Below are 12,857 nucleotides of genomic sequence, written 5' to 3'. Positions count from 1 at the left end.
GTAAATAAATAAAAAAAAGTTCAATAAAAAAGTTCATAATGGTGCTCTACATAGAATCTTCATATTTGGACAGAGACCTGCAGGTTTATCTTCGTTCAGAAGGATCAGTTGTGAATCATCAACCAGTTAGTCTCTTGAAAGAATAGATTGCAAATTTCAGATACTTTTGCTTAGACTTAGACCTTTTTGGATAATTTTTTAATTTACATTTCTAATGTTATTCCCTTTCCTGGTTTCCTGGACATAAGCCCCCTGTCACATGCCCCTCTCCTTCTTCTATAAGGGTGTTCCCATCCCCATCAAACCCCCCTTCCTGCCCACCCTCCGACATCCTCCTACACTGGGGATCCAACCTTGGCAGGAACAAGGGCTTCCTCCATTGGTGCCCAACAAGGCCGTTCTCTGCAACACATGCAGTTGGAGCCCACGGTCAGTCCATGTATAGTCTTTGGGTAGTGGTTTAGCCCCTGGAAGCTCTGGTTGGTTGGCATTGCTGTTTTATGGGGTTGCAGCCCCTTCAGCTCTTTCCATCCTTTCTCTAATTCCTCTAGCGGGGGTCCCATTATCAGTTCAGTGGTTTTCTACTAGTATTCTCCTCTGTACATATTTTGCCTCTTGACATATTTTGGTTGTGTCTCTCAGGAGACATCTATATTCGGTTCTTGTCAGCATGTACCTCTTAGCTTCATCAATCTCATCTAGTTCTGGTGGCTGTATATATATAGGCCACATGTGGGACAGGCTCTGACTGGCCATTCCTCCAGTCTCTGCTCCAACCTTTGCCTCCATATTCCCTCCTATGTATATTTTTGTTCCCCCTTTTAAAGAGTGAAGCATCTGTGTTTTGGTCATCCTTCTTCTTGAGTCTATGTAGTCTATGGATTGTATCGAGTAATTCAAGCTTTTGTGCTAATATCCAATTATAAGTGAGTACATACCTTATGTGTTTTTCTGTGATTGGGCTACCTCACTCAGGATTACATTTTCTAGTTCAATCCATTTGCCTATGAATTTCATGAAGTCATTGTTTTTGATAGCTGAGCAGTACTCCATTGTGTAGATGTACCACATTTTCTGTGTCCATTCCTCTGTTGAAGGGCATCTGGGTTCTTTCCAGCTTCTGGTTATTATAAATAAGGCTTCTATGAACATAGTGGAGCATGTGTCTTTGTTATATGTTGGGGCATCTTTTGGGTATATGCCCAATTTGCTTAGACTTTTAATCTTCTGTGTGCTTATGTCCTTTGAAGCTATCTATCTGGCTTACTCACTGGATGTGACAAAAACCTAGTAATAGGATAGAAATTTTATGAGTATGTACCTATTGAGGAATATACATTGTACAAATTATTTGGAAGACAAATGAATGATGAGAGAAAAATATTTTAAAGTATTATTTTGATTTTTCTCAAACATCTCATTTCTCTGAATAAATCAAAGATTCTTTTCTAAAGAGGATGAAATTAAAATTACTTGAATCACATTCTTGAAAGTGAATTCATCTCCTTGACATTTAACAGATTCTCAGAACACAACTAGGAAAACCTTAAGACACATTCTTCAAAATCAATAGGGTGTACTGAACACTAGAGAAATCAGCTCAGAATTGAAACAGAATTAGGGTAGCAGAAAAGATATATTCATCAAAATCTTAAAATAATATATTGCAATAGAATTTTTCTGTAGTCTGTGATAAGTTGAAGATTTTTAAAGCACTTGTGATACTCCTTGATTTGATAATTTAACTTGTTTCCTAAAAATCTTTTTCAGTAGACAGATTGACAGGGTGCATGTTTAAGCATTACAAATGGGATGATTATTGCTTACTTTGGTCACCGTTGAGCAAATATGAAGGAGATTAATTTTTAAAAAATGAAAATTTATATGTCTTACTTTTAACAAATTCTGTCATATTAGAATTATTTAATCTTCCTTGCATAAAATCTTTGGTTGGAGGAGTGAATTTGTTAATAGAGAACATGTTTTCTGAATTTATTATAGTGCTGTATATTTTCTTGTCTGGATAATGTAAGCAACCTCAGAATTTTTAAGTGGTTTCTTTAGGAAAAATCTTCAGCAAGCATTAATGAGTGACAGTATTAGATTTTTGTTCTCTGGGCTATGCATGTTCTTTTATCTGGCCCAATGTCTGTATAGTTAATGTCTACAAGGTCCAAAACATTAATTTTATAATCTCTTGGACAATTGAGTGCTTTATCTTCTGATACACCCAAATTAAATCCTTGGCATTATCTTATCCAGTCAAAAGCTCTCTTGCTATTCTGTGATACAAGCATGAAGCAAGAATATTGATCTTGCCTGTCAGGTCTAGATGTTAGTTCAGATGCTAATACAATCTGTTGCTACAAGTGTTTATTCCCTCTTCATACAGAACAGTGTACTTCCAGAATGCTATTATTTAAATGAAGTTTAGTTTATTGAATTACTAAATGATCTATTTCAAAGTATCCAAGGCTGATATCCAGGAATAAATTTGTGTACTTGGTATGTTTTTATTTAATAGAATCTGAGTTATTATTTCTTTGTATTTGTAGTTAAAACAGAATTATAATTTTGAAAGAATAGTCTTGAAATAAGTTGTTTAGAGTATTCTGTATCCTATACAACTCAGTTTTTACCACAGTGCTCAGTTGGTTCCAATGCACTGATTTTAAGGTGAAGAGGGTAAGGGTGTAGTGTTAGGAAACACAGTACACAAAGTAGCACTAATGTATGCTGTGTTGGGTCAGAGTCTTTGTTCAGATGGAATCATACTGATTTTAGTTTAATGTTTTGGAACATCATGGCTTCCTGGAGATTTTTGAATAGATGTGCAGGCAGAACTCAGTATAAGGCATGACGTGGACATAAAGAATGTGTATATGCATTAGTGGTAGAGATTTTCATATTAAGATGACATTTATCCATAACACAAATGCTTTCATCTATGGAGTAAGATTATGCAGTGAGTGACTTTCCTATTCTTACCACACAGCACAGCAGTATATAGCATGAACCAATGGGGTATAATAAACAAATAATGCAAATTACCACAAACCAAATAACTCCCATCATTGCCTATCATTACTGAAGGATGCAGTTTATTTTACAGTAGGCTCTACAGATTAAATTTCAACCCAGAAGTGTACAGCTTGATCAATAAAGTTTGTCAATGACTTTACAGATGAAGCATGCCATTCAATAGCAAATATGAACTTCAGTTGCTGGAACACTTAAAGACTGCACAGCTGAAAGGCACTGCAACCCAGAAGCAGGTGCTGGATCTGTTTCCAGTTAAAAGGAATCAGTGGAGTATTCATATTCACTAAGAGCAGAGCCCAGAAGGATGGTAAATTATATATAGTGAATGTCATGATTATTAAATTTTGCAGGCCAATTAGCCAAGTAGGCAACCACCTGACAGATACAATTGCGAGACTAAATCAAGAAATGTTAACTTTCTCAGAAGTACAATTGGCATTGTGTTACACAATAATTGTAGCTTACCTAGATCATAGCCATTCTTCATAGAGGGTTTATCCACAAGGGGTAATGACATATAGCAATGCTTATCTCATGTTCCCAGTCACCGGAAGATACTCCTAATGGGCTGTGTTTTAACTAGGACAATTATATATTCTATAGAGAAGACATCAAATAATTCTGCTAGTGGTGTAAGGTGTATAAAACAAACACACAAACAGAGCAAGTAAATAAATACTGTATCACAAGAAGAACAGAAATGAGTGCATGCATAAAAATTATTATTTTAGATAAAATGATTACCTATGACCAATGAACCAAAAAAAGTAAAGGAATTTGTGCAAGGGAGAGGGACTGTAATGAGTAAGGCTTTTCACCACAGTAAAGATAGGCTGGAGAAAGAAGAGTAGAAAAAGATATTGACACCATCTGTGGGAGGTGAGATCAATCATAGAGCCTGGACCAACAGATATGCTAAATTATCTTGATTATAATACATAAACATATGAGAAAACCCTGGAAGATTTTCAGAAGAATGGTTACATTTTATAATAGTAATTAATTGTTTCTATGAATTTTGCCTAGTATGCATACACATATTTTTCACACAGAGGCTTAGCAATGAAATTCCTAGCATCAAAAGAGTTAAGTACATGGTTTTAAAAATATTATTTTCCTGAGAGACACAGGCAGAATACAGCAAATACATAGGCGAATGCCATCATTAAACCACTGAACTGAGAATGGGACCCCCATTGAAGGAATCTTAGAAAGGACTGAAAGAGCTTGAAGGGGCTTGAGAGCTCACATGAACAACAATGCCAACCAACCAGAGCTTCCAGGGACTAAGCCACTACCCAAAGACTATACATGGACTGACCCTGGGCTCCAAATGCATAGGTAGCAATGAATAGCCTAGTAAGTGCACCAGTCAAAGGGGAAGCCCTTGGTCCTGCCAAGACTGAACCCCCAGTGAACGTGATTGTTGGGGGAGGGTGGTAATGGGGGAAGGATGGGTAGGGGAACACCCATAGAGAAGGGGAGGGTAAGGGTTTAGGGGGATGTTGGCCTGGACACTGGGAAGGGGAATAACAGTCGAAATATAAATAAGAAATACTCAAGTTAATAAAGATGAAAAAATGGATAAAGTTCATAAAATATTATTTATCAGAGATATCTGTTTTCCTGAAAGCTGAAAATTCTTGATGCAGCATTTAAAAATTTATCTATCACCATGCACTATAGGCTAATGCTAGAGTTAGAAGATACTGAAATTTCTCATGCTCATGTTGTGGTCTTAACTGTCGCTGGAATGATCTTTGTAGTAATTCTGTAGAAAGATATTTTATGAAATATTCTGGTTAGTAGATAATTTGTTCATAAAAGGTATAAAATCACATTTCACTTCTGAAGAAACATTAAAGTACTAGTAGTGAAAACATCACCTTCCTAGGCTGAGGTCAGAATGATGGGAGTGGGAGGGTGGGAGGGAGCTCTTGATACACAATAAACCAGACTTTCTGATTGCTTACTTTGCACATAAAACTACAATTGTAAGGGATAATTATGCTTGCATACTCTCATAAGTTAATTACAGTTAATGATTCCTTACTATTTCAAGGAATTCATTGTCATTTTCAATACATCCATGATTTGCACTCCAAAAATAATTATTTACATATGAAACAGGCTTGCCCATATCTGAACGCACAATTAATTTATCAGGAGAAAAATAGGGAAGAAAAGAAATTTGGAATGGTTTTGATGTCTTTGAAATATGACTGTAGGGCAGGCAAGATTGCTTAGTGGAGATAGACATTGTTGTACGAGTCTGATGAGCAGAGTTTGTTCCTTGAAATTAATAAGGAAAGGAAACAACTGATCCCCCAAAGTTATTCTTGGATCTCTGCTTGTATGTTATGACTCATGCATGTGCCCTCATTCTACAAACCATGTACATTCACACATGCATGTGTATATGGCATTAACAAATTATAAAATTAAAGAAATATGGTATAAATTCTAGACTCAGGATTGAGACTGAAATCAGAAGTTCTTCAGACTCTCTCAAAAGAGTTATATTTCATGGACACAGTACAGCAGTCTAGGTAAGAGAGAAAATTCATAGCTAATTGCTGCTGTATCGGTTTTTTTTTTTTTTTTGGTTCTTTTTTGCGGAGCTGGGGACCGAACCCAGGGCCTTGCGCTTCCTAGGTAAGCGCTCTACCACTGAGCTAAATCCCCAGCCCCATGTATCGGTTTTAATATCCACACTCTTTTTGAGAATTTGATATAACCCAACTCTCAAGGGCATGCCTATAATTACACTTTTGAGGTGCTCAAGTACTTTATCACAGAGAGACACTTGAACTCCAATGTGAGAAGGTTAATTATTTAGAATATCCCTGAAAACATTCCCTTGTATGAGTGGATTACATGAAGACACCCTGAAGTGACTACAGAAGTCCTAAGAAAGATAAATGTAGAAATCAATGATTTGTCTATGCAGAGTCTCAGAGGAAGGCAGTAGCATATTAACATTAGCCGCTAATCCTGTCTGCAGAAACTGCTTTAAAATGCTATTTCTTCCTTTTACAATACAGTCCTCTGGAGAACTGTGCTTAAACTGAGCCAAGACTTTGAAGTTCCTGATTTTTATTGTAGAATTAATTCATAGAAATTCCTGTGGTGATGAATAAATATGGCTTGCTTGCCATGTGTGTCTCTTCATGGTCTCCAGGGCACACATCTATGTTTATGTGGCTTCTAAACAAGTGTATCGGGAGGATAGTTGCACAGCTGGCTAGAATACTGAATTTGCAACATTTTCCATAATTGTAAGTCTAATAAGAGGAAGATTAACATTATATCTATAGGAGGGAGGGATGAGGTTCTAATAGTCATTTTCCTTAGTCACTAAAATTTAAGAAGTATTGACTAGTGTCTCAGAATTAAGGAAATACATCATGATTATCATTGTTTTCTTTCTCACATTAATTCCAAGTCTCCTTTCTTCATTAGATATAAGAAGTTTCTTCTTAAAAATGGAAAGCTTGCTTTGTGTTGCTCTATGTAAGGACATTGAGGCCTAAAAGCTAAGTTTTAATTCCTGTTTGTCTTCAATTTTATCAGTGGTTCAAACAGAAGCCTCTCTGTATCGATGCAAGAGTCACTTGTCCATGGTTTTGTAGTTATCTCCAGGGTGAACAGTCTGGTAGCAACTGTCATGCACAACTGAACTTGGCTCAGCCTAGGCAGCAGATTGCATGACACAACTCAGTCACACAACATCTCACATAAGATATTAAAAATATTTCTCATTGAATTTGTGGCCTGTTACACAAAACAAACCTGTACCTGACATCACTATTGAGGTCTAGAACTTGTGTATAGATAGGCTCTAGGCCCTAGAGAAAAACCTACTATTGAGTTGGTGAAGAAGGAGAGGTAGATTTGAGAGGAGTTGGGAGGAAGGGGTAAAAGTAATCAAAACAATTTGTACTTTTATAAAGCCATTTCTTCTAAGTCAAAATGGCCCTCCTGGAGGGAGGCTCCTGCCCTCCTGGAAAGGTGCTCTTTTTAGGCTCCAGTAAGTCTCATGCAATTCAGAAAGTAAACATTTTACAAGTCTCAAGATGTACCCAAAAGAAAGAAGAACATGGGCCCCTAGCCAAGGGGAGTTGGGAGTTAGGAGAGACTTGTGTTAGCAAAGCTGCTTCGCTAGCCCTAGAGAGCCTTAGGGACTCTGCCTCTTTGAGTTATCATCTAGGCTGTGGCCAGTGCTAATGAAGCTCTTAAGTCATCTCTGCTCTGTAAGTAACATCCATGAACATGTTGGTTTGCTAGGTTGGTCACTGTTGCCTAGTTAATTTCGTCTATTGTTGATTCTCTATCTGGAATCAACAGTCCCTGTTGTTGGTTCATTTCTCCCCAGGAAAAGTCTCAAACAACACACAAACAACTCTATAGACTTCTCTCTAAACTATTTGGAAAATGGATGAAATAGATTGTATCATTTTGATATAAGATACTATTTTTTCCTTATTAAAAACTCATTAGGCTTGTTGTTGCTAAGTATTTTCACAACAGAGTAATTTTCAATCTATTCTTGTTTCTTTTGACAAGGTTGAAAAAGGTTGTCCACAGCTACATTGAGTGGAATGTACTAATATATTTGACTTCATTGTCTTATATCTCCAAAGATGATCTTTATACATACCCACATGTTCTAATTTTTATTTTTAAAAGGTATCTTCAATGTAGAGTCAAATCCGTGTCCCATTTTAACTGCCCCTAAGTAATTTTATGATGTTGGAAATGTCGCTCCACCATTTTCTCAACAGAGAAATATTGTTTTCAATATTATTTAGATTTATTGAGAATTAAATGAGAGGTAGCTCAAAGCATGGTGTTAAAAGTTCAGACATCTCCAGTGAACTAGACTTTTAAATATTAAATACTCAGTCCTTTATCACTATTACTCTCCCTTTGATTATTACTATTATCACTTCTACCCAGATCCTAAGTATTAAAATCCCTCAACCCCCCAAATACTTAGAATCCAGCCATGACTCCTCCATCAAATATTATTTCCTTAAAAAAAGAGAGAGACTGAATTCACAAATATGAAAGTCCTTTTTCCACCCAAATATTTAAGTGGTTATCATGATGACAAATCACCAAATAATTTTTTGAGAAACAACATCTGAGTCAGTGTCTGTGCAAATGTTAGCAAATGACATTTGAATCGGCACTGTTTATTAATTATCTGCTATGTGACTGACATGATACTGCATACGTGGAAAATTAAAAACAAATGAATAAGATAAATAAGGATAAAATGTCATAAAGTTTCCCTTAAGAACTTTGGTATTTTGATTTCCCAAGCAGTGCATTTCAAAGTCATATTCAAGTTTTTGTAATTTTTTCTACAAAACCTGACATATTATTTGAGACACATTTGTGTCTGGATCTGTATGTATTCTTATCTGTGTATTGTGAGCTGGCCTCAAACTCATTATGGACCTGAGCATGACCTTGAATCTCTGATCTCCTTACCTGGACCACCAGAGTTTTGGTATATTTATATACCCTCATATCTGACATGCAGCTTTGATGCTGTGATTGAATGCAGGGCTCTGTGCATGCTAAACAAGCCTTTGTGAGCTCAACAACATTTCCAGCTGATCTGACACATTTTTAGAATTTGGAATAATAGAAGGAAACATTACTGGGATAATTCATAAAATATTACTTTCGGTTCTGTGTTAGTATGGTACCAAAGGCTTTTTGAAAAGTGTTTAATGGGGGACGTTCTGTTGTCACTTCTGAGTCACCTCTGCTCTTCCGTGGCTCATGTTGTCTCCCACACATGTTCCTATTGATGATCTTTCTGTACTTCAGCATGTGTTGGGTCAGCAAAATCAAGTGGTACGTATCACTGAGATGTTTGGACCAAGTAATTACCTTATGTTTTAGAAGTTCATACATGTTGAGAGTTATCTCTCATAATGCCTGGCCAGAAAATAAATGAGTACAGTAGTTGCTCAACAAAAGTATTTAAAAAATTATATTAATGCTCATGCTACAAACTGCTTTATGACAGCATATTCAGCACATCGATATTTGTTTGGGTATCATTATAAAATTTATATAAAGTAGGATCAATTTAGGCTTTAAAATACAACCATAAGAAACCAAAACAGACTCGTTAGTAATTAATATGGTGTAGAAGTATTTTCAACATCAGGTTAATGTTACCAGTGTTGAATAATACAGTTGCATTTGAATATCTGAATATAATTGCCATTTCAAAGTTGATCTTTGTGGCACATTGAAGAGGATAATTTTACTAGTAGACGCATTACTGGCATTTAATTTAGGAGAGTCCACATTCCTGCAGATGTTCTGACACAAGCAGATGGGGAATTCATGGACGATTTGAATGTTTTCTTCCCAGGAAGGAGTGTCAGTCTGCAGGAAATCTAAAGTGCAGTCATTTACAAGGACAGAACGCTTTCTTCTTTTGAGTCTGTATCCAGTAAGTTATTCCTGACTCACTGTAAATAATGCCCACTCCAAGACAGGAAAATGGCCTTTTTTCCTCTTTCTGTAAAGGACTGCACTCCTTGGCTATATTTTTCATGAAGTATTTCAAACGTTTAAAATACCTAGAAGATAATAACCAATAATTTGGAATGCACCAGGCAACTTGGGAATAGAATTTGAATGGCTAGGTTTAGGTCCATGAACCCCTCTACATACCCCAAATGTCATCTCTGTACAAAATTTTGTGTTTCCTGTCACTGTGGATGTCCTCTCAGTAGTAGCACAACACATTTCCTGTCTGACTAATGTCTTAGTTATTCAACACTTTTCTTGACTTTGTATTCACCTTATGTTTCCTTTAGTATGAGGTTATGTGGCTGATGCTGGGGCTGAGATTCTCCAAGCTCCATTTCTGTGTTACCAGATCACTCTTTGTGAGTTATGCCAGGAGACCCAGGGGCAACTGAAAGAGAATTTGCTTCCCATTAGATCCCCTTCCTTTCTTGTTTTGCTGTTTGCTTGTATACCCTTGCCATGTCACCTCAACCTTCTGAAGCAATGGCTTTGTCACTTACTAGTGGCTGAATTGTTTGTGCAGAATTTCATTCTACAACCAATCTATTATTATTATTATTATTATTATTATTATTATTATTATTATTAATTGATATAAAGATTTTATTTCTTTTTCCCCTTTTATTGAAAATAGGTTCTTTTTCCCCCTGCAGTATATCCTGATTACTATTTCCTCTCCTTCTACTCATACCAGTTCATTTTCTTCCCATTCAAACCTATCTCCCTTTCTGTCTTTCAGTAGACAAGAACAAACTTCTAAAGATAATATTAATATATAAAAAATAAAATATAGTAAGATTAAAAACCTATTGCACCAAAGTTGTACAGGACAAACAACAAGAAGAAAATAAGCCTACGAGAAGATACAAGAATTAAAGAGCGCACACCCGCGGATCCCGGCCCGCAGCAGCTCTCTGCTCCCAGACCCGGTGAGAGAGAGACCCAACCGCCTGGTCAGGTGGGCACTCCTGAGGCTGCAGAGCGGAAGAGACCACCAACACTGCTCACCCCTGCCCACATCCCTGGCCCAAGAGGAAACTGTATAAGGCCTCTGGGCTCCCGTGGGGGAGGGCCCAGGAGCGGCAGGACCCCTGCCGGAGACACCGCCAGAACCTGAAGGAAACAGACCGGATAAACAGTTCTCTGCACCCAAATCCCGTGGGAGGGAGAGCTAAACCTTCAGAGAGGCAGACAGGCCTGGGAAACCAGAAGAGACTGCTCCCTGCACACACATCTCGGACGCCAGAGGAAAAAGCCAAAGACCATCTGGAACCCTGGTGCACTGAAGCTCCCGGAAGGGGCGGCACAGGTCTTCCTGGTTGCTGCCGCTGCAGAGAGCCCCTGGACAGCACCCCACGAGCAAACCTGAGCCTCGGGACCACAGGTAAGACCAAATTTTCTGCTGCAAGAAAGCTGCCTGGTGAGCTTGGGACACACGGAAGCAGAATTTCTCTAGAACCGGGCACGTTCTGTGTTTACCGGAAGTCCCACACCCGCGGATCCCAGCCCGCAGCAGCTCTCTGCTCCCAGACCCGGTGAGAGAGAGACCCAACCGCCTGGTCAGGTGGGCACTCCTGAGGCTGCAGAGCGGAAGAGACCACCAACACTGCTCACCCCTGCCCACATCCCTGGCCCAAGAGGAAACTGTATAAGGCCTCTGGGCTCCCGTGGGGGAGGGCCCAGGAGTGGCAGGACCCCTGCCACAGACACCGCCGGACCCTGAAGGAAACAGACCGGATAAACAGTTCTCTGCACCCAAATCCCATGGGAGGGAGAGCTAAACCTTCAGAGAGGCAGACAGGCCTGGGAAACCAGAAGAGACTGCTCCCTGCACACACATCTCGGACGCCAGAGGAAAAAGCCAAAGACCATCTGGAACCCTGGTGCACTGAAGCTCCCGGAAGGGGCGGCACAGGTCTTCCTGGTTGCTGCCGCTGCAGAGAGCCCCTGGGCAGCACCCCACGAGCGAACTTGAGCCTCGGGACCACAGGTAAGACCAAATTTTCTGCTGCAAGAAAGCTGCCTGGTGAACTCAAGACACAGGCCCACAGGAACAGCTGAAGACCTGTAGAGAGGAAAAACTACACGCCCGAAAGCAGAACACTCTGTCCCCATAACTGACTGAAAGAGAGGAAAACAGGTCTACAGCACTCCTGACACACAGGCTTATAGGACAGTCTAGCCACTGTCAGAAATAGCAGAACAAAGTAACACTAGAGATAATCTGATGGCGAGAGGCAAGCGCAGGAACCCAAGCAACAGAAACCAAGACTACATGCCATCATCGGAGCCCAATTCTCCCACCAAAACTAACATGGAATATCCAAACACACCAGAAAAGCAAGATCTAGTTTCAAAATCATATTTGATCATGATGCTGGAGGACTTCAGGAAAGACCTGAACACACTTAGGGAAGCACAGGAAAACATTAATAAACAAGTAAAAGCCTACAGAGAGGAATCGCAAAAATCCCTGAAAGAATTCCAGGAAAACACAATCAAACAGTTGAAGGAATTAAAAATGGAAATAGAAGCAATCAAGAAAGAACACATGGAAACAACCCTGGATATAGAAAACCAAAAGAAGAGACAAGGAGCTGTAGATACAAGCTTCACCAACAGAATACAAGAGATGGAAGAGAGAATCTCAGGAGCAGAAGATTCCATAGAAATCATTGACTCAACTGTCAAAGATAATGTAAAGCGGAAAAAGCTACTGGTCCAAAACATACAGGAAATCCAGGACTCAATGAGAAGATCAAACCTAAGGATAATAGGTATAGAAGAGAGTGAAGACTCCCAGCTCAAAGGACCAGTAAATATCTTCAACAAAATCATAGAAGAAAACTTCCCTAACCTAAAAAAAGAGATACCCATAGACATACAGGAAGCCTACAGAACTCCAAATAGATTGGACCAGAAAAGAAACACCTCCCGTCACATAATTGTCAAAACACCAAACGCACAAAATAAAGAAAGAATATTAAAAGCAGTAAGGGAAAAAGGTCAAGTAACATATAAAGGGAGACCTATCAGAATCACACCAGACTTCTCGCCAGAAACTATGAAGGCCAGAATATCCTGGACTGATGTTATACAGACCCTAAGAGGACACAAATGCCAGCCCAGATTACTGTATCCAGCAAAACTCTCAATTAACATTGATGGAGAAACCAAGATATTCCATGACAAAACCAAATTTACACAATATCTTTCTACAAATCCAGCACTACAAAGGATAATAAATGGTA

The sequence above is a fragment of the Rattus norvegicus genome, chromosome 9 (genome assembly GCF_036323735.1).
Source record: "Rattus norvegicus strain BN/NHsdMcwi chromosome 9, GRCr8, whole genome shotgun sequence".
NCBI classification, from domain to species: domain Eukaryota; kingdom Metazoa; phylum Chordata; class Mammalia; order Rodentia; family Muridae; genus Rattus; species Rattus norvegicus.
Note: the sequence above shows the minus strand (reverse complement) of the source record.